The sequence below is a fragment of the Schistocerca gregaria genome, chromosome 1 (genome assembly GCF_023897955.1).
Source record: "Schistocerca gregaria isolate iqSchGreg1 chromosome 1, iqSchGreg1.2, whole genome shotgun sequence".
NCBI classification, from domain to species: Eukaryota; Metazoa; Arthropoda; class Insecta; order Orthoptera; family Acrididae; genus Schistocerca; species Schistocerca gregaria.
Genome location: NC_064920.1, coordinates 31,273,648 through 31,294,578, shown reverse-complemented (window position 1 = coordinate 31,294,578; position 20,931 = coordinate 31,273,648). Strand labels below are relative to the sequence as shown.

The 20,931-nt window shown below is 47.9% G+C and overlaps 1 non-coding gene across 1 annotated transcript; it reads right to left on the bottom strand.

Annotated features, from left to right (window-relative positions):
* Positions 1–3,128: 3,128 nt before the first annotated feature.
* Trnak-uuu (transfer RNA lysine (anticodon UUU)) lies at positions 3,129–3,202 on the bottom strand. The gene has a single exon. It is a non-coding gene; the product is annotated as a tRNA-Lys (tRNA).
* Between the last annotated feature and the right edge of the window lie 17,729 nt (positions 3,203–20,931).

Genomic DNA, 20,931 nt, shown 5'->3' with positions numbered 1-20,931 from the left:
TAGCACGTCTATGGGGATATCCACCAAGTCCCTACACGTCACAACACCCTTACTATAATTCGAAGTGGAGTGGAGCTCGGTCTCGACAGCGTACTCTCCTAGACAATTTGCTTTCCGAAGGACAGCGACTTGACGGGAACTAGAAGTTTCAACTAATAGAGTCCCATTGCGCAGTCACTTTACAGATTTCAGTGTTCCTGCAATTCCCTCAAGACCCTTGTGGATGTAAAAGGGAGAAACCCTCTCAAAGCTACCCTCCTTCCTTTTAATAATCAAAAACACATTCTGATTATCAGCATGTGCTCCGTTACTACATTCTGTTAAATCTCTAGCAACACCAGGCGCTGGAGGACTCGCAGTGCGTAGCCGCTTTTTCGATTGGGTGTGTTTTCCTACCAGCGGCCCACCCAAGCCACTGGTAGGGGGAAATGTAGAGGTCGAAGGGTCCATTGCAGTCCCACGAGCAGCTAGGGAACTAAAAGTCCGCTCAGACAGAGTCCCGCGTGCCTGAGTAAGCCTTATACAACTGGGGTGCGGCAGGTGCCCCAGAGGTTGCCCGCTTGCGACTGTTCCACCCCAACAGCCATGCATCTTCTAGGTGCGGAGCACACCGAAAGATTGAGGGGTTTTTATAGAGGTTGGCCTTCCTCGCAATCCAGGCGGTCAAGCCAAGATTACCATTCCCCGCAGCACACAACATTTCACCGCGGCGCCGTACGGTGGTCGCTGAAGCATGTTCGGGGGTTACGGTGACAGGACACTGGCGGCGCAGACCAGTCCCCAGCTCAGGACCCCGGGGTCGCCAAGCCCGTACTCAGCAAGTGAATGCTGAGCCCCTGGGGGATGGAGTGGTCGGAAGGGGTCGGGCTTTACACTTTCGGGAGTAGGTGGGATGGGGGAGATTTCAGGTATTGCAGGAGGGAGGGGATTGTAGGTTAGGGCACTGCCGGAGGAAGTGCGTTTGTTTACAATGTGGGCAGGTGGGGGCCTCATGTCACTCAGCTGTTGGGTGTGCATTATAGTGCAGACACCTCTGGCAGCGCAGGGATTGAGGAGAACGGGAGGGGCCGACCTTATAGCGCTGGTGGAAGAGGAGAGCACCATCCTTCAATAGACAGTCAATGGAGGGGGCGTCCTCGGAGAAAACCCACATAAGGTGGGTGGGGCCAGACGGGTTGAAAATGCGGCGGACCGCCCGCACCTCCAGTGTGGGATGCGCCTTGAGCTCCGCTAACACCTCCTCCTCCGTGATCGTCGGACTGAGCCGAGTGATCACAGCGGTGAGGGTCGGCGGGCGATGCGGGGGTTGGGGTTGGCGGGTGGGAGATAGAGAAGGAGCAGGGATAAGGGAAGCGTTGGGGCAAAAACGGGTGATGGGGAGGTGGGAGAGGATGTCAGTATGGAGGGTAGGGCTGGGGGAGAAGATGAGAACGGAATCCCGTCTGGGAGTGAGGAGAGAGACGGGGGCACCAGGGACGTGTTGACAGAGGAGGAGGGAGAGATTCCGGGCCTCGAGAAGGGAAGGATCCGGTCGGCAGCGCAGGTATTCGTATAAAGAATGGGGGGAGGAGGAGGAGGAAGCGGAGGGAGCAGGGGCAGGTGGGGTGACATCCATGGCATCCTGGGAGGGGGAAGGAGTATGGGGCGGGGCCTTTTTGGGAGCAGAAGAGGTGGCGGTGCCACTAGGGCGTTTAACGGCGGCAGAAGGGTGGGTGGTGACATGAGGGATGGGAGCTATAGGGAGGTGGCGGGAACGGGCAGTTCCCGGAGTGGAAGCAGCAGACAGCGCCGGAGATGGTGACGGTGAAGGCGACGGCGGTGGCGGTGACGGCGAAGGCGATGGGGAGAGTTGGGCGTGGGTAGTGGCCCGACGGGCCACCACCCTAGCTGGAGCTGCAGTAACAGGCTGGGGGAGTGGGGGGAAAGGATCAGAGGGAGAGCAGCGGGAGGAAGAAGCTGGAGAGGGGGCGACAAAGAGAGAGGCGAAGGGAGAATGAGAAGAGGAGGGATGGAAAGAGGGGGGTGTGACTGGGCACAACATGTATGGTGGTGGTGGCGGCAGAGGGGGACGTGTAGACTATGGCTGTGGTAGCAGTGGTCGAAGTGGTAGTGGGGGCTGACATGATGACAAGGATACACAGGACAAAAGGAAAGAGGAAGAAGAAGAAGAAAACTGGGGACAGACGAAGACGGACGAAGACGAAGACGGACGACGACCAGAGTCCCACGCTGTTGGCGCGGAAGCAGAAGCTGACGCCGACTGGCAGGAATGCCGCAGCTGGCGCCGCTACCGCGGACGCGGCTGCTGCTGCTGCTGCTGCCGCTGCTGGAGGGCGGGCTGGCTGGCTGGACCACTGCTGCAGGAGGGGTGGCTGGCTGCTACAGGCTGGACGGCTGATGCCGGTCGGGGCCAGCTGCTGCTGCTGGGCTGTTCGGCTGTACCGCTGGCTGGCTGGCTGGCTGTGGCTGGCTGGCTGCCACCCCCAAAACTAACGCTTCGATAAGTGCTGCAATGTCACAGCCGAAGGGCGGTAACCTTGCGGAATACCACCGGAGAGAGAGTGTGGCTGTACAGCTTTGGCAACTGCTTTCTCTGCGCCATTCGACTTAATTACATCTGAGAGTAATTCTTAATAAAACGCCTGTCGCTAATTGTTCGTCATCCCAGATACTGTTTGCTATACGGCAACGACGCGCAACTGATTTCCAAGATTCGTATGCATCCTGTGAGGATGAGAACTCACGACCCCTGGTTTACTAGATCAGTGTTCTGCCACTGAGCTAAAGAGGCGCGGTCCAGCGGTACTTTTGCGTACTTCGTCCTTACGATCGTCTGGATCATCAGTCTTCAGCTGACAACACTTCATACTACCGTGTAATATTTGCAGCTATGGCGACCCATTACTGCTTGGCTACACATCTGACACGTAGCCGATGTGCTCTCCAAACAACAACACTTGCATTTCAGAACATGTCTTTCACACATGTCTACAAAATCACCTTCACATTCAAATACAGTTTTCTTGCGACTGACGGAGACCTAGGAAAAGTTTAAAGTTGCTATTTCCATTACATCACGTTAATCAGAAAAACGGTAATTTACATCTGCAGCGGAACAAAATTCCATTTGTCCCAGCGTGGGGCTCGAACCCACGACACTGGGATTAAAAGTATCATGCTCTACCGACTGAGCTAGCCGGGCTGCCTCGGAAAATACGTGCCGGGTAGCACGTCACACAGTACTTGTTTGGGTTGGGTGCTCCCATACTGAATCACTCCATGCTGCCTAATGTTTTCCTAACGTCACTCTCGTCACGTACTTCACTTTTATGTCATAATCATTTCTGAGAGGTAAAGGAATTGCATGACAACCTACAGAGCTAGTGGCGTAAAAATTAACACACATACTTGATGTGTCTCAAAAGCCGTACGAGTTACTTTCCGACGTTGTTTTAGATGTGCAAGTGCCAGTCAAAACACGCGGCGACGGCACTCTGCCGACCATTTCGCTAGTTAACACCGGTCTTGTTGTGTGTGGTTCGAGCTCAAGAGCATCTCCAAGCAGGACATGGTCAACAGCAATATTCAGACGGTTTCGTACTGCTCAATTTCTACATTAAAACGGTATGTTTCTTTTTCAGAACTGGAAAAACACGACCGTGACAGGATTCGAACCTTCAATCTTCGGATCCGAAGTCCGACGACTTATCCATTTTTTTTAATCTCATTTTGTGCGCTTTTCTCCGTTGTATCTGCTCGGGGCGGACGATGTAAGACATCCGATGAAGTTCATTGATGATCGATCAACCCAGTTTTTTTTTTATGACAGAGGGTACGTAACCCTCTGACCGAACACGCTGAGCTACCGTGCCGGCAAAAATCTCATATTGTTCGTTTTATCTGCTCGTGGTAGACGTCGTAAGACGTCCTTTTCATTTTGTCGTTGATCCATTAACTCAGTTTCTTTTTTTTTTTTTTTTTTTTTATTGCAGAGGACAGCTAACACTCTGACCGAACACGCTGCGCTACCGTGCTGTCGAGACCATTTCGCTAGTTAACACCGGTCTTGTTGCGTGTGTTTCAAGCTCAAGAGCATCTCCAAGCAGGAAATGGTCAACAGCAACATTCAGACGGTTTCGTACTGCTCAATTGCTACGCTAATACGGTATGCTTCTTTTTCAGAACTGAAAAAACACGACCGTGACAGGATTCGAACCTGCAATCTTCGGATCAGAAGTCCGACGCCTTATCCATTTTATTTTTTTTATTTTTTTATTTTTATTTATTTATTTATTTATTTTTTGATGGAGCAGGGAGGGGGCTGGCGGAGGCAAGGTGGGGAGGGGACGCGAACCAAGGCCTGTCCCCGATGTCTGCCCCCTCCCATCCTGGGGATGTGATGTGGTGCAAAGGATACAGTTGGTGTATTATTGTGATTTATTTTTATTTATTCATTTATTTATTTTAAATTTTTTTTTAACAGTGTGGAACATAAAACTAGTAAGTGCACTCCTTGCGTCGAGTTAGGGACGTACGTAACTAAAACCATGCTAATAGTTGTAGAAAAAGGCATAAAGAAAGAGAGCAAAGTGCGGGGCAAAGGAAACCATGAAACAAAACTGAAGGGTGGAATCCATACCACCATTAACCAGTGCTACATCTTGCACCGGATGGGATAACTAAAACTGCGAAGACCTTTTCGCACCGGGGACAAAAAGAGGAAATGGGACAAATGCTGCTACAGAGTGTGAGGGTTCACAACGAAACTCTCCATCTGCTGTATTATCCAGGTATGACTTCTCGTAATGATGAAAGTACATCCCACGTTGTACCGTGTAGTGTTCTATTATCGTATTGTAATTTTAGCTTCTCTTACCCGTGACGTTCCAGCTACGTGGAGGGTCGTGGAACGCACTCCACAAAAAATTGGAAAAATATTGTCGATACTTTGGGTTACGGAGGATCTTGCAATGTCGTTCCTGCAAATAGTTACAAAAGTCTAAAGTCTCCTTAGTGCCGTCTTGAAACAAATAATGCACTGCATGTCCACGAAGCCACGTCATTGCTTTAGTTTTAGTCCGTGGGTAATACGTTTCATCCGGGTATAAGATAGTCTTGGGGTCGATATGATTAATCGTTACCCGAAGGAAGTATGCTGACATTTGCCTCACTAAGTGCCACACTGCTGTAGACTCGCCACAGCTAAGACGGTGTTCATCGTTGTCTTGAACGCCACAGCTCGTGCACGTGGGTGAGTCTACCATGTGGATCGCATGTAGACTTGATCTGGTCACCTGCTTACCGTTGACAGTGATGTACCACATCGCCGTGACGTCAGTGTCTAGTGTTACGTGGTGAATTGTCCTCCACACTACCCGCTAGTTGACGTTCGGGTGCTTCCTCTCCACTACGTTGTCGGGTCGTCCACGTTGCAGGACCCTATAAACCGTCTTTGCCGACGCCAGTTGAGTCGCTGGTAAGGCTGAGTTCGAGGAAAAAGACACCGATGTAGAAGAGCGAAGAGGGGACGTGGTGTATCGGCACAGGCGGCAACAGGGAGGGCGGTGCTAGTTCTTCTATTAACATACTGGTCAGACTGTCCGGACGGCGGTGCCATAGTTTGACTAATGTGCTCACAAATAGGGCGACCGCTCAGTCATAAACGTGATAAAGGCCAAGCCGTCCCTGATCCGGGGGAAGGGTGAGAGTCTCACATTTGATCTTGAAAAGCATTCCAGAACTCACGAAGGACCCAAAAGCCGCAAGTATACGGCGAGCTAACATCACCGGTATAGGTAATATCTGGGCGTAGTGCGGAATGCGTGGCGCTAAATGTGTGTTGACATACTGGGACCGTTGGACGATATCCAGGGCTCGTAGGCGGTTGTTGGCAATTCCAGTCCGAACATTTCGTAAATGCCGTCGAAAGTTGTGAGCAGCGGTCCGTCGTATATCGTCTGTAAAATCAATGCCGAGACATTTCAAACTATCACTGAGCTGCAAGGGGGTGACACTGTTCTCAGACAATCAGACCCCGATGTTCATCGCCACAGATTTTGCGACGTTGATACGACTACCAGTGGCCATGCCATATTTCGCTATCCAAGTTAGTGCGCTAGCGGTGTCGTCACCGTTGCGGATGACAATCACCAGGTCGTCAGCGTACGCTTTACATCGGAAAGTGTGGCCTCGTAACGTCATACCCGTTAGTCGTTGGCGCAGGCCGCAGAGGAGAGGTTCCATGGCCACAGCGTAAAGTAAAGCGGACAGAGTGCAGCTTTGGCGTATCGATCGAGAAATGGTGAGGGGCTGCGAAGGTCGGCCGTTGACGATCACCTTGGACGTCGCGCCACTTAGTAGTCGCATGACGACAGTGACGAATGGCTGTGGGTACCGCATATGTTGGAGGACCGTTTCCAAATAGTTGTGGTCCACTCGGTCGAAAGCTTGACTAAAGTCGATGGCCGCCAGTGCACACTTCAGACGACATGCCCTCGCCAGTGAGATCAAGTCACGATATTCGCTGAGTGCTATTTGAATATTATTGTCGCCTCCCAATGACGTCTGATCGGGTGAGATAACATTGCGTAGGGTCTGGCGTATCCGCGCCGCCAACAGTCGAGAAAAGATCTTAAAGTCGCAGTTCAATAGCGTCAACGGGCGGTAGTCATGCAGTCGTGAGCCACCGGACGGTTTGTGAATAGGAATAATCATCCCTTCCACAAGGGCCGCAGGGAGTGGCACGTCCGGAGATAGTAGATCTCGACAGATGTCCGTCCATCGGGAGGCTAATAAATATTGAAAAGTCAGGTCAAATTCCGAGGGGAGGCCATCAGGACCCGGAGACTTGTTGACAGCTCCTTTTCTAATGGCGTTGATCACTTATTCTTCTGTAATTTCTTCCATCAAGGCCGCTTCTATTACCGGGGTGACGGTGCCATAAATCGTCTGAGAGACGTCCTCCAGTGCTGTCTGATCAGGGGTCTGAGCGGAATAGAGCTGGGCATAATGATTGTAGAACGCTGTGTTTATGTCTTGTTGCGTGGTGAGGCGATGACCGTCATCCGTGTCGATGAAGCGTATCAGCGCTCGTTGGCGTCGTTTACGTTCACGAAGGACGTGGAACATTGACGGGCGTTAGCTAGGTATCCGATCCTGCGTCCTCGAGCGGATGACTACCCCCTCTAGGTGGCGTCGCATATAAACGAGGATCTATTATTGTAGTTGAAATAAAGTTTTTTTTAAAAAAATGCTTTATCTGCGCCATTCGCCTTAATCACATCTGAGAGTAATTCTTAATAAAACGCCTGTCGCTAATTGTTCGTCATCACAGATAATGTTTGCTATACAGCCACGACGCGCAACTGATTTCCATAATTCGTCTTCCTCCTCTGAGGATGGAACTCACGACCCCTGGTTTACTAGACCAGTGCTCTACCACTTTTTTTCCTTTTTTTAGCTTTTTTTAAATCTGATTTCGAGTCAGACGCCTTAACCACTTTTTTTTTTTTTTTTTAATAATTGGTGTGTGGTCAGTTCCGTGCAGGTGGAGACAAAGCGGGCAGGGTTCGAATCCCGAGGCCTGTCCACGATGGCTCCCCCCGCCCATCCCTGAGTCACTTCTTCAAGTTTTTATACATATATTTTTTTGTTATATTATTAATATTTTTATAGTTGTTTCTCCTCTGCTCCGAGGTATATAGTGCTGACACATTTGGAAAGGAAAATTTCTTCTTTGTCGTGTGTCAGTTGTGTGTTTTGATCCAGATCGAACTACTTTGCTCTTCCGTTAGAGGTGTGAAATTGACACGAATAAGCAAACAAGTATAAGGAGGCTAATGAAAAGAAGTAAACTGACCAGGAATAACAGAAAGTGTAACTTAAGAAAAATAGAATAAAACAGAATAGATTTCCTCTTGATTGGCTTCGATCGTCCAATGTGGTCATCCTATGCCATGTTTTTCAAAGGTGATGTCCATCATGTTTCTGTATAATTTTTTACTGTTAGTGACACATTTAATCTTCCAGTATGCCAGCTCCATGTAGGTCAGAAAACTAATATAATCGTCTTCTCCACGAACATTAACGATGTAGTTGACGTAGTGCGCTAGGATCCACATTACTGTATTGTTTTTCGTGGCTGGATAAAACTTTTTGTCGGGACGCAGTAGGATATCCAGCTGCAGATTGTCTTCCGCGCTCCTTGACAGTACCACAATCCTTTTCTTGACCCATCGCCAATTCAGTGCATGGCCCCCGCAGGTAAACCGATGGATCAGAGAATCGACGAGTCCACAACAGAGGCAGAGATTTGTGTCACTTAACCCAATTGCATGTAGTTTTTCATTAGTGGCAGTTGTGTTATTTACCACCCTGTACCAATGTGAAGCAACATCCGAAGAGTGTACTTTCAAGCTGATGTTGGCCCACACCGTTTTCCAGTCAGTAGTCGGATACTTCCGTTCTATTGTATTTGGGGTCGCCGACTTTTCCCACTCACGTTGCAAGTCGCGAGTTGACAGTGGTCGGTGCCGTAGAACACCCACATCTGTATAACTAACATGAAGGAAAATTTCCCTGATGTGTTTCAATTTGTAATGCATTGTTCCGACGTCAATAGGAGGTCGCACACTCGCTGGACGCACTGTGAGGTACAACTTTTGAGTAACAGTGCAGTGGCTGTCTTGCAGTAGAGTCGTGGTCCGCTTGACGTACAAGGCCATTGCCTTCCCGGCGATGTTAACCAACTCAAGCCCACCAGTAGTTCTCGACTTGGCTAGTGTATCGAAGGACAATTTAAATATGTTTCCCTTCCAGGTGTATTGATTGGCAACCTGCATGATCTTTCTGGCCTGAAGCTTGGGAATGGGAAAAAACGGTGCAACATAATACGCCTTGGAGAAGACGTAAGTATTGAGAATCCTAATTTTTTCTATAATGTTCACAGCACGCCAGCGACATTCGATAATGGTACCCTGTATCAGATGCGTCACTGACTTCCAATTGGAGGCCGCCATTTTCAGAGGGCACCTATTCAAGGTGATTCCTAGTAATTTGTGAGATTCCACAAGATGCGCCCACGGTATAGTTAAGCTCTCAAAACCCTTGAGATCGAGCACTTTATATTTCTGGTCACTTAGTTGTGCTCCAGACACTGCACTATACTAGTCGATCGCCCGTTTAATACGGACCACCTCGTCGTCACTGCGTAACAGAACGGCAACATCGTCAGCGTATGCACGGACGATGAATGTGTGACCTGACATTGACACACCTGACAAATGGTGATAAAGAGACCGAAGGAAGGGTTCCAGTGACAGCACAATAAGGTACATAGAGAGTGGACTGCCCTGGGGGACACCCCGCTGAATGGATATTGGTTGCGTCAGCTGTCCATTGACTTGTATCCTCGCCGATATGCCAGATGTCAAATTGCGAAGGACTTTTAATACCGCTTCCTCGAGTCCTATTTTGTCCAGTATGTGAAAAAGATAGCTATGGTTCACATGATCAAAGGCTTTATGAAAGTCTAGAAATAGCAGGGCACAATTCAGGTTGGTGACTGAGGCAATGGAGATTAGGTCCCTAATTTCAGACATCGCAGACATGGCATTCCGTCCTGGGACGCAGGCCTGGTGCCGGCAGACAACTTTGTGAAGGAGCGGAGACATTCGGGTGTTAACTGCTCTGGCTATAGTTTTGTAGTCAAAATTAAGCAGGGTTAGCGGGCGCAGATTATCAAATCGCTTACACCCTTTGCGTTTGGGAACAAGGACAATTTTACCCTCCTTCATCGCACTAGGAACGGGCAATGATTTCATTTAAAATTTCTGTAAATGTAACACCAATTACATCCTAATACCAAAGGTAAAACTCCTTGGGAAGGCCGTCCAGTCCTGGGGCTTTGTTAGCGGGCGACTTAACAATAAGTTCTAAAGTCTCCTCGACACTAAACGGAGCCAGAAAGTCACGATTATCATCCGCAGTAACAGATGTGTCCATGAATTGCAGTACAGTAGCAGTCAAGCCATCATTGGTTGGGTAGTCCGAGTACAGGCCGTGATAATACCTCTGAATTGCCGTGACTATGTCAGGTTGCCGAGTGAGAATTTCCCCGTTATCAGTTGCCAGTTCGTCTATAAATAAGCGTCTACGGTTGGTCTGATGCTTAATAAGATGATACATGGAAGTTGTCTCAGACTGAACCAAAGAGTTGACTTTGGACTTGATTTTTAACCCTTCTAGTTGTTTACGTTTGATACTGAGCATCTTAGCCTTGATTTGCTTTATTTGAGCCGTGTAAATATTATTGACGCCAGATTTGTCGTAGGGCTCCCTTAAAATTGAATAATAAAATTCCGTGGTCTTCTTTGCATCCCTTGATTGCGTATTACAGTACGAAATTAAAGAACGTCGCAACTTTGGTTTAGCAAAGGACGTCCACCACTCTACTTTCGTACGGTACCTATTGACAGAGCGAAGACAAAAAGTCCAAGTTATTGTGACAAGTTCCTCGAGATCGGCGTCCTGAAGGTGGGAAAAGTTCAACATCCAGTGACCTCTGAATCGTTTGGTGGGTTGTCTGTCCAGTTGTATGACGGTGGCGTAGGCGCAGTGATCGCTACATGGGACGGGAATGACCTCTGAATCAACAACATGTTCTCCGAGCTGAGAAGACACATATATTCTGTCGAGGCGGCTACTCGAGGTGGAAGTCAAGTATGTAAACTTCACAAGGGTAGGGTGAAGGAGTTCCCACGTATCCTGGAGATTCATTCGTAAAACCAGATCATGAAGCTCCTTACAATAGTTAAAATTTGGCCTCTGATCTTTTTGATGCACAACACAGTTAAAATCTCCGCCTAATACAGGGGCAGTCGGATTTTTACGAAGCAAGTAAATTAGTTCGTCTTTAAAGAACTCGGTCCTTGCGAACCTGTGGTCACTCCCTGAGGGCGCGTATAGGTTCACGAGCGTGACGCCGAATATTTTGCAGCATATGCCACGCCCAGACTCCAGTGTTTCAACGTCTGAGACGGGGATGCCCTCACGCACGAGAATGGCTGTACCAGTGCTAAGTTCGAAAGCAACATTGGTAATACAGTGGAAACCGGGAATGACCAGATCTGAAAGAAGGAATTCCTGCAATAGAAGTACATCAGCGGCAGACTCATATACGAACTGCCTAAAGAATGCAAGTTTCAAATCAGACGTGATCCTGTTTACATTAACACTCAGGAACTTGTACGCTTGTACCATGTAGTTTACGGAGCTACTTTAAATTAACGTGATCATCGTCTCCGGCAAACCAGTCCATTCGTGAAACAGCTGGTGGAGAGTGGCCATCACCATCGTTTGCATCCGAGAGGGCTTGCCGTCTGTGTTTGCTGCGTGGTACATTCAAGTTCGGTTGGAATTTCTTTTTGTTCCTCCCGCCACTGGCGACTTTTTCCGCAGAAAGCGGCATTGGAGAATCTACACAGGTCTCCTGTGCAGGTTGCCCTGCGACAGCAACGTGCAGTTGCGTCTCGCCGGATAACCCTTCCGGAGACGCGCTAAGTTCTTGTTTAGCCACACGTTGGGATTGTGTGGAAACACTCTCTCGGTCAGGTTGTTGACAAGCAAGGCTGAGATCTCGCTCTATGTTGACACACTCGTCAGCGTGTTTGTTGTCAGTGTCGCGTTGCTGTGACACGAGTTGTGAACTTGGGCACACCCCGTCGACGTAACTGTGGGCAACGTGCTGAGGTTCAATATCGGTCGGTTGGAGAGCCGACGGTAAGCAACAACCAACCTGGGACGTAGCACTACCGTCTTCGGGCGAAGAAGTATCAACTTCAACGCTTGATTCTGGTAGAGCGTCATGCGAAAGCTCAGTGTCGCCTGCCGGTTGTTTGATATCAAGTGTGGCAGGTGTGACCGGTACGGAGACGCCTTCATCGGAACTACTACTGTCGCACGTTCGACGTCTCTTGGACGCTACCGCAGTGACGGGACGGGTAAGAGGGTTCTGATCCCCGCCCGTCGCAAAAGGAATAGCAGGGAACTCTTCTTCAAAAGGTTTTTCATGTACAGTCAAAGTATCACTGGAGGGGGATGGCCCAGTACTTATTAATTGGGTACCTGTCACTAAATCAGCTAAAGTGAGTCTCTTACGTTGCTGGAAAGTAGGCTCTTAGGGCAATTTTGCCGTAAATGATCACTTTCATTGCAGATAAAACACGTAGAAGCTTGCCCAGAATAGGTAACCTGCACCTTATAACCACAAACAAATACATGCGATGGGATGTTGACTTTGACTTGCATCCCAACCAATCTGATACCAGAAAAACATTGCAACTTATGTTGCCTGGACCACTTTTCAAGTCGAATGTTACGCACTTCGCCATATTTAGTGAGCACATCTTTTAAGAAACAGTTGTCTACCTCAGGGGGCAGGTTGCAAATACGCACGTTGGAGATCACGACATCAGCGTTAGTAATTTTGACAGTACTCACAGTGCCGTCGCGATGCCGGAAATCGACGCCGCCGCCATGTTTCTGCAAAAGACGTTCCAGTAAGAGGGGATTCAGAAGCTTCACGAAAAAGCAGTATAAATCCAGGTCGTAGTAGGCACTGTGAACTTGATCAGTGGTTATGCCTATTGTATCGACGATCCATTCATGAACTTCCAGTGAACTTGGCTGAACTGATCGTGTAGCCTTGTCAAACTCGAACTGCCGGGTATTTTTCCTTGGATTCGGGGGAACCATCGTGAAAATTAACCCAAATAGGCTAACTGCATACAGCAAATACCTCAAACAACGACACGAACACACAACCACGCACAATCACGTGAAACAGAAGGCACAAATACAACGTAAACAAGCAAGTGACACTGAGCCCTCCGAACGTCCGCACGCTGCAGTGTCGCAAGCGGTAATGCTAGCCGGCTGCCTCGGTGAATACCTGCCGGGTAGCACGTCACACAGAACTCGTTTGGGTTGGGTGGTCCCATACAGAATCTCTCCATGCTGCCTAATGTTTTCCTAACGTCACACTCGTCACGTACTTCACTTTTATTTCATAATCATTTCTGAGAGGTAAAGGAATTGCATGACAACCTGCAGAGCTAGTGGCGTCAAAATTAACACACATACTTGATGTGACTCAAAAGTCGAACGAGTTACTTTCCGACGTTGTTTTAGATGTGCAAGTGCCAGTCAACATTCGCGGTGACGGCACTCTGCCGAAAATTTCGCTAGTTAACACCTGTCTTGTTGTGTGTGTCTCAAGCTCAAGAGCATCTCCATGCAGAAAATGGTCAACAGCAACATTCATACGGTTTCGTACTGCTCAATTGCTACATTAAAACGGTATGTTACTTTTTCAGAACTGGAAAAAAACCGAACGTGACAGCACTCGAACCTGTAATCTTCAGATCCGAAGTCCGACGCCTTATCCATTTTTTTTTTTTTAATCTCATTTTGTTCGTTATAGTTCGTTGCAATTGTTCGTGGCGGACGTTCCTAACGCTCGTTGAAGTTCGTTATTGATCCATTCACTCAGTTTTTTTTATTACAGAGGGCAGCTAGCCGTCTGACCGAGCACGCTGAGCTACCATGCCGGCTATGCATTAGGCCACACGGTCACTGATGGCCAAGTATAACTTGTATACGACTCATCTCGAAACGCTCACACCCCTGAGGAATTGTGTTTTCGTTCTACACAGCCGCTGCCCCTTGCTCTATCGCACCCATTCGTTTCATTCAACCTCTTACGAGACCGACCAAATATAGACTGGGAAACAAGACCACACACTTTGTGCATTCGGAATCGAAGGCAGGGCGTCCCTTGCCGCATTTGCTACGATGGCCATTTGCTACTTCTGCAGAAGCGGTGGCGACGACAACGACGACGACGACGACGACGACGACGACCGCGAGAGGCTCTGAGATATGTGAGAAATTCATGTATAAAATGTAATTCAGTCTGCCTCGTCCCACCTTATGCTGTACGGCTTTGGCAAATGCTTTCTCTGCGCCATTCGATTTAATCACATCTCAGAGTAATTCTTAATAAAACGCCTGTCACTAATTGTTCGTCATCACAGATACTGTTTGCTATACGGCCACGACGCGCAACTGATTTCCAAAATTCGTCTTCCTCCTCTGAGGATGGAACTCACGACCCCTGGTTTACTAGACCAGTGCTCTACCACTTTTTTTTTCGTTTTTTTATTAGTTTTTTTTCTTTTCTCTTTTTTTTATTTTTTTTTTTTTCGAAGGGCATACGCCATGGAATGTTGTGCGCTTTCATCTGGTAAGCATTTTTGTCTCATATTTCATACAGACGCTATCGGCCTCGTACACGCTTCGTTGTTACTACTGAGAGGCGTTTCGCATTGAGAAGGAGTGACCGCAAACGCGTGCTTTACGTAAAATTCTTCGACGAGGATGGGATGCGAACCCACGCGTGCAGAGCACATTGGATTAGCAGTCCAACGCCTTAACCACTTTTTTTCCCTTTTTTTTAATTTTTTTTCTATATTTTTTTATATTTTTATATTTTTTGAGATAGGTGAGTGACGAAGTAAATGTATACAAGTAAATAAAATCCCTTCTTTTGGGGTTATTGAAAGGAAATAGTTCCGCTACATTCTTCCATCATTGAGTGGGAGCGATTTTTATATTAGAGCCAGGCTTACTTCAGCCTGATGGCTTCTCATGGGTGTGTCAGCAACCTATTAGTGCTGCGACACGAGGGCGAAGGGTAAACGAAATAGCCACCTTGTTGGCGTAAAATGAATGAGAAGCTTAATAGATAATTTCATAAAGGAAAAAAAAAGGAATTCTGAGGTTGAACAACATGTCGTTTGATCGTTCTTCAGCTCTGTCGGTGAGACAATGTTCGGTTCAAGAAATTTGCGTAGTTGTCTTTGTATTTCATTTGTCGTTCGAGCTTTTGATGTTCTGTCATCAGGTACATCCTATAATCTGCTTCACTTTTCGTCATAGCCGTTGAGATGTAATGGACTGTCAGTCCTTTGAGCCAGTTGGCTGACCTTCTTTTAGTGTTAGGATATGGCACGTCATCAGGCAGAAGGACGTGTGTCGGTGAAATTGTGTTAGGTGACGTACGTAGCACATGTGCTAGTTTTTGCCTGAAGAGATTCCACACGTCTTTCACATCTTCACAGACGAAGCGATGTTCTGCAGTGTCGACGACATTGCAGCTGGAACAGTTTGGTGTGTGTGCCAGACGTATCGCGTGCAGTTTGGAGTTGGTTGGGATTTTTCTATTGACTGCGAGGTACCACGTCGATCGCACATTGGATGGTAGATGGGGGTCAGATATGTTGTCCCATATGTTTTTCCAATTATAATGTCGAAACTTGTTTTCTATTCGATTGCGCAATTTTCCTTCCAGCAAGGTGTTGTAAACCTCCTTAACCCGATATATGTCCTTCTCCGGTATTCTATGGCGTACATAGCTGTATTCCACCAGAAAGTGTTTATAGTGGTACAGATCGTGGGAGATGTGATGCACATCGATTGGTGGATCTCTGCTGACTGGGGTGATTTCACGTAAGAGATGAGCCACTAAGGTCCGCGGTGATCGTTGCCACTTTTTATAAGTTTTGCTAACGTATAGCGCTTGCGCTTTAAGGTAGATGTCTGTCAGTTGTAGCCCTCCATTGCGTGTCGGTAGCGTCAAGGTATCATATGGAACCTTAAATATCTGACCTCTGCTGACAAAATAACCAAGCGCTGCTTGCATTTGGTGTGCAATGGTTCGTGGCAGAGGCAGCACTTGAGCAACATAGTTGACTTTGGAAGTGATGTATGTATTGGCCAGTTGCACTTTTTGTATTACGTTTAAATTACGCAAGCTGTGTTGTTTTATGCTTGCCCGTAAGGTGGCAAGTAATTTTCGATAATTGAGAGCGGCCGTGCGGCGGATATTACTCGTATATTCTATTCCAAGGCATTTGATTTTTTCCACAGTGTTGATACTTCCAGCGGCTCTGATCTCTATACCGCGACCAAGATTCATAATACCAGATTTATTGCGGTTGAGTTTAGCTCCTGACGCCATTTCGTAGGTCGCCACAACTTCAAGTACTGTTTCCACCTCTCTTTCGTCAGTCACAAGTACCCCTACATCGTCCGCGTAGGCTTGACATATGATCTTCTGTCCGTGTATATGTAATCCACGGAGTTGCCGAGTCAGAGATACTAAGAGAGGTTCAAGCGCAATCGCGAAAAGCGTCATGGACATTGGGCAACCTTGTCTTACCGAACTCTGAATATTGATCGGGTGACTGAGTTGTCCGTTGACACTGATTCTTGACGTGCTATTCGTCAGTATGTTTTTCACGGAGGCTATAATTTTCTGGGGGAAGTGCATGGATGTCATACACCGGAGCAGGTACGAATGATTAACTTTATCAAAAGCTTTTTCAAAGTCAAGCGACATCAGAGCACAGCGAATGTTGCAGGCTTCCGATATCGCTATAATGTCTCTGTGGTCGCATAAGGTCTGAAATATCGTTCTGTCCTTTCCTACACTTGTCTGGTAGGCTCCTGTCACTGTACGAATAACAGAATTGAACCTTTGCATCATGATACGGGCGAAGATTTTATAATCACTATTGAGAAGTGTTATGGGTCGAAGATTCTCCACGGTTTTGCCTCCTGGTGTTTTGGGCACTAAGACCACTGTACCTTCACAGAATTCCTTCGGAAGGTCAGTGTCCGCATTTAGTATTTCATTGCATACGAGTGTCAATTTAGCAATTATTTGTTCGCGAAAAGTTTGATAAAATTCAGCGGGTAGCCCATCTGGTCCAGGTGATTTGTTCTTTGGGCTCTTCGAGATGGCATCTTCGACGTCTTCGTCCGTTATTCTCGCTGCGAGCACATCAGCTTCTTCTGGAGTGAGTCGCTCTGTCGTCCTAGCAGTGAGAGCTTGCTGCGCCGTTTCATCTGTCTGTGTATTGTCCAGCAATTCACTAAAGTGTCGATGGATCTCGTCTCGTATTGCAGCTTGATCTGTCAAGAGTCTCCCGTCTGAAGTTTTGAGTTCCGTCAGAATTTTAAGTTTTTATCTTTTGTTCTCTTGGAGAATGTGGTACATCGATGTTGTTTCTTCTCGTGTACCGTTCTGCAAACGCGTTCGTATTTTACAGCCTTCGAGATGGTGTCTCTGCAGGTTGAGCAATTTTGCTTTTATTCTGTTGATTTGCCCATAATTTGTTATGACTGTAGCATCACGAACGCACAAGTCTCTCAGACAGCTGAAGTAAAACTCTACTGTCCGCTTCCGCCAGACGACTTTTTCAGGGGAGTAAGTTTTCATTGTCTTTATTATTGCGGGCTTCGCGCAGTTTAGCCACCAATTCAGCGCCGTGCCGTACAAGTGGAACTTCCTTTCACATTCTGCCCAAGTGGTGTGGAAGGCGGCGTGACATTCAGGATCCGAAAGATGAGTAACGTTTAGCTTCCACTGACCTCTCGCCCTGTAAGTGCCTTGTTTCTCTAAATTTACCGTACATATGTACGCGATATGATCAGAGAAAATCGTGGGCCATAGCTCGGACTGTAAAACGTGTCTCCTTAAATTGGATGTTGCGTAAATTCTGTCGATACGACTGGCAGAATGGCTGGTGATATAGGTGAAACCTAGCCTATCACCGTGTTTTAGTTTCCAAGTATCAAACAGTTGGAAGTCTCTGACGATGTCCTCCAGCTCCAGAGATTTGTTAAAATTTGGCGTCTGATCCTTGGGACTCAGCACGCAATTAAAGTCACCCGCAAAAATTATTTGGTCAAATCGCACCGCCAAAAGGGGGGCGATGTCCTCTTTGAAAAATTCGGCCCTGCGGCGCTTGTTTCCGGTTCCTGACGGGGCATATATGTTGATAAACCTGGTGTTGTTTATCGTGACAGCGAGACCTCTACTGTTAGGCAGTTGCGCCACGTCTGTAAGTAGGATCCCCTCTTTAGTCATAATCGCTGTGCCGAGGCTATTGTCATTGCCAGGATTGATGACGGCGTTGTAGCCAGTGATGTCGTCCAAACGGATAGCCGTTACTTCTTGCAGCATTAAGATGTCAATATCAGCGGCGTACAGAAAATCTTGGAGATTTCTCAGATTGAGGGTGCTGCTAATTTTATTTATATTCAAGGTTGCAATTCTGTACACCTGTAAAGACGTCATGTCGACTATACCGTGTCAGGTGGGGTACTGTTTGCCAAGGGAAGTGGATGCTTGCTCCACTTAGAAGAAGTCGGCATCATCATCTGCAGCACGAGTATCCTTGATGGTGGTTTGTTGCCGGGTGGACACATCCTGTCGACGGTCGGGTGCCGTCCGTCCTGAACGTTGTGCTATGTCAGCCATCTCTGCATCATGGCTTTGCTCCTCCATGTCATCCGCCCAGTCTCGCGTGCACGTAACTTCCCGCGTGTACGTGTTGGGTACAGGTGGAAGGTCCTTCAGACTAGCGGTACCGTCTTGAATGTGGATTCCACGGTCGGGGTCAGTGTCCTCATTTCGAGTCTTCCTTTTTGTTGTTCGATCTTCCGGAGGAGTTGCTTGTGTCGTCTCCGCCAGTTCTTGGCCTATTTGTTTCGCCTTTTCACGCAGAATTGGCGCGGTTTCTGCTGCCCCCTGACGGGCTATTCGACGTTTCTTCCGTTTCTTTGGTGAAACAGTTGTAGGCTGCTGGTCATTATCCTCCGACGTGGCAACCGTATCTTCTTTGTGTTGCCCGACTTCTTCGAGTGATTTGCACATGCCTTCTTCTGCCGTCTTAGCTGGTCTTGTTCTCCACGCCTGTCAGTTTCCTCGTCTTGTGAGTGTGCTGGACCTGTAGCTTCTGTGCTGCTAGTATCCATGGCTACGCTACCATCGGGAACGTCGGCATAAGCAACTACCGCCGTGTCGAAACACATGTCTGGGGCGACGTCACTGCGTAGTGCGGCGGCGTACGCCACGGGTAGCGTGGCCATTTGACTAGGCGGGTCTCGCTCCCCAGTCGGCAGTTGCGTCACACGCCGTTGAACACACTGCGCGCGGACGTGTTGGGTCGAACCACAACCCGAGCAGGTTCTCGGCTGGCCATCGTAAATGATGATCGCTCTATATCCACCAATCCAGAGATACGACGGGATATGTTTCAGCATGTCAATCTTAACTTGCCTGACTCCATTTAATACTGGATACTTGTGCAAGCTAGACCATTTTTCGGCGACATTGCTGATAATGGCGCCATAGTCTCTCAGTTTGTTGTTTATCTCCTCGGGCGTTATTTCAAAGGGGAGCTCAAAGATTCGAACCGTTCGTATTCCCATTCCGGCACGCGAAACCGTGACCTGCCCTATGTGTCCGTCTGAATGTTTGAATTTTGCCACCCCACCACATGCTTCTACAATTTGGTCGCACTTGTCAGAACTGGATAACTTAAGGAACACAGTCGGACTGACAATCGACAGGTGTATTCCAATCAATTCATCCACTTTGATCTGAAAAGTTTCTTCTATAAATGCCTCAACTTCCTAAGATTTCGGTCGGACGTAGTTCGGATCGAAAATCAACTTCAGAGTAATACGTCGCGTTGTCTGATCCATTATGTCAATCTAAAAATGTGATCGTGAACTATGACTAACGCAGAAAGCGCGCACTCACCACACAGCGCCGGCCGCTCGCAGCGACGATGTAAACACCGCAACAGCCGCACCGCACGTCCGCACAGCACGGCCGCTGGCGGCGGAATATTTTGCTATACGGCCACGACGCGCAACTGATTTCCAAAATTCGTCTTCCTCCTCTGAGGATGGGAACTCACGACCCCTGGTTTACTAGACCAGTGCTCTACCACTGAGCTAAAGAGGCGCGGCCTAGCGGTACTCTTGCGTACTTCGTCCTTACGGTCGTCTGGATCATCAGACTTGAGCTGACAACACTTCATATTACCGACTACTATTTGCAGCTATGGCGACCCATTACTGCTTGGCTACACATCTGACACGTAACCGATGTGCTCTCCAAACAACAACACTTGCATTTCAGAACATGTCTTTCACACATGTCTACAAAATCACCTTTACCTTCAAATACAGTTTTCTTGCGACTGACAGAGACGTAGGCAAAGTTAAAAGTTGCTATTTCCATTACATCACGTTAATCAGAAAAACGGTAATTTACATCCGCAGCGGAACAAAATTCAGTTCCGCCCAGCGTGGGGCTCGAACCCACGACATTAGGATGAAGAGTATCATGCTCTACCGACTGAGCTAGCCGGCTGCCTCGGTGAATACCTGCCGGTTAGCACAACACACAGTACTCGTTTGGGTTGGGTGGTCCCATACAGAATCTCTCCATGCTGCCTAATGTTTTCCTAACGTCACACTCGTCACGTACTTCACTTTTATTTCATAATCATTTCTGAGAGGTAAAGGAATTGCATGACAACCTGCAGAGCTAGTGGCGTCAAAATTAACACACATACTTGATGTGACTCAAAAGCCGAACGAGTTACTTTCCGACGTTGTTTTAGATGTGCAAGTGCAAGTCAAAACTCGCGGTGACGGCACTCTGCCGACCATTTCGCTAGTTAACACCGGTCTTGTTGTGTGTGTTTCAAGATCAAGAGCATCTCCAAGCAGAAAATGGTCAACAGAAACATTCAGACGGTTTCGTACTGCTCAATTGCTACATTAAAACGGTATGTTTCTTTTTCAGACCTGGAAAAAAAACCGAGCATGACAGTATTCGAACCTGTAATCTTCAGATCCGAAGCCCGACGCCTTATCCATTCGGCCACACGGTCACTAGCGACCAAGTATAACTTGTATACGACTCATCTCGTAACGCTCACACCCCTGAGGAATAGTGATTTCGTTCCACACAGCCGCTGCCCCTTGCTCTTTCCTACCCAAACGTTA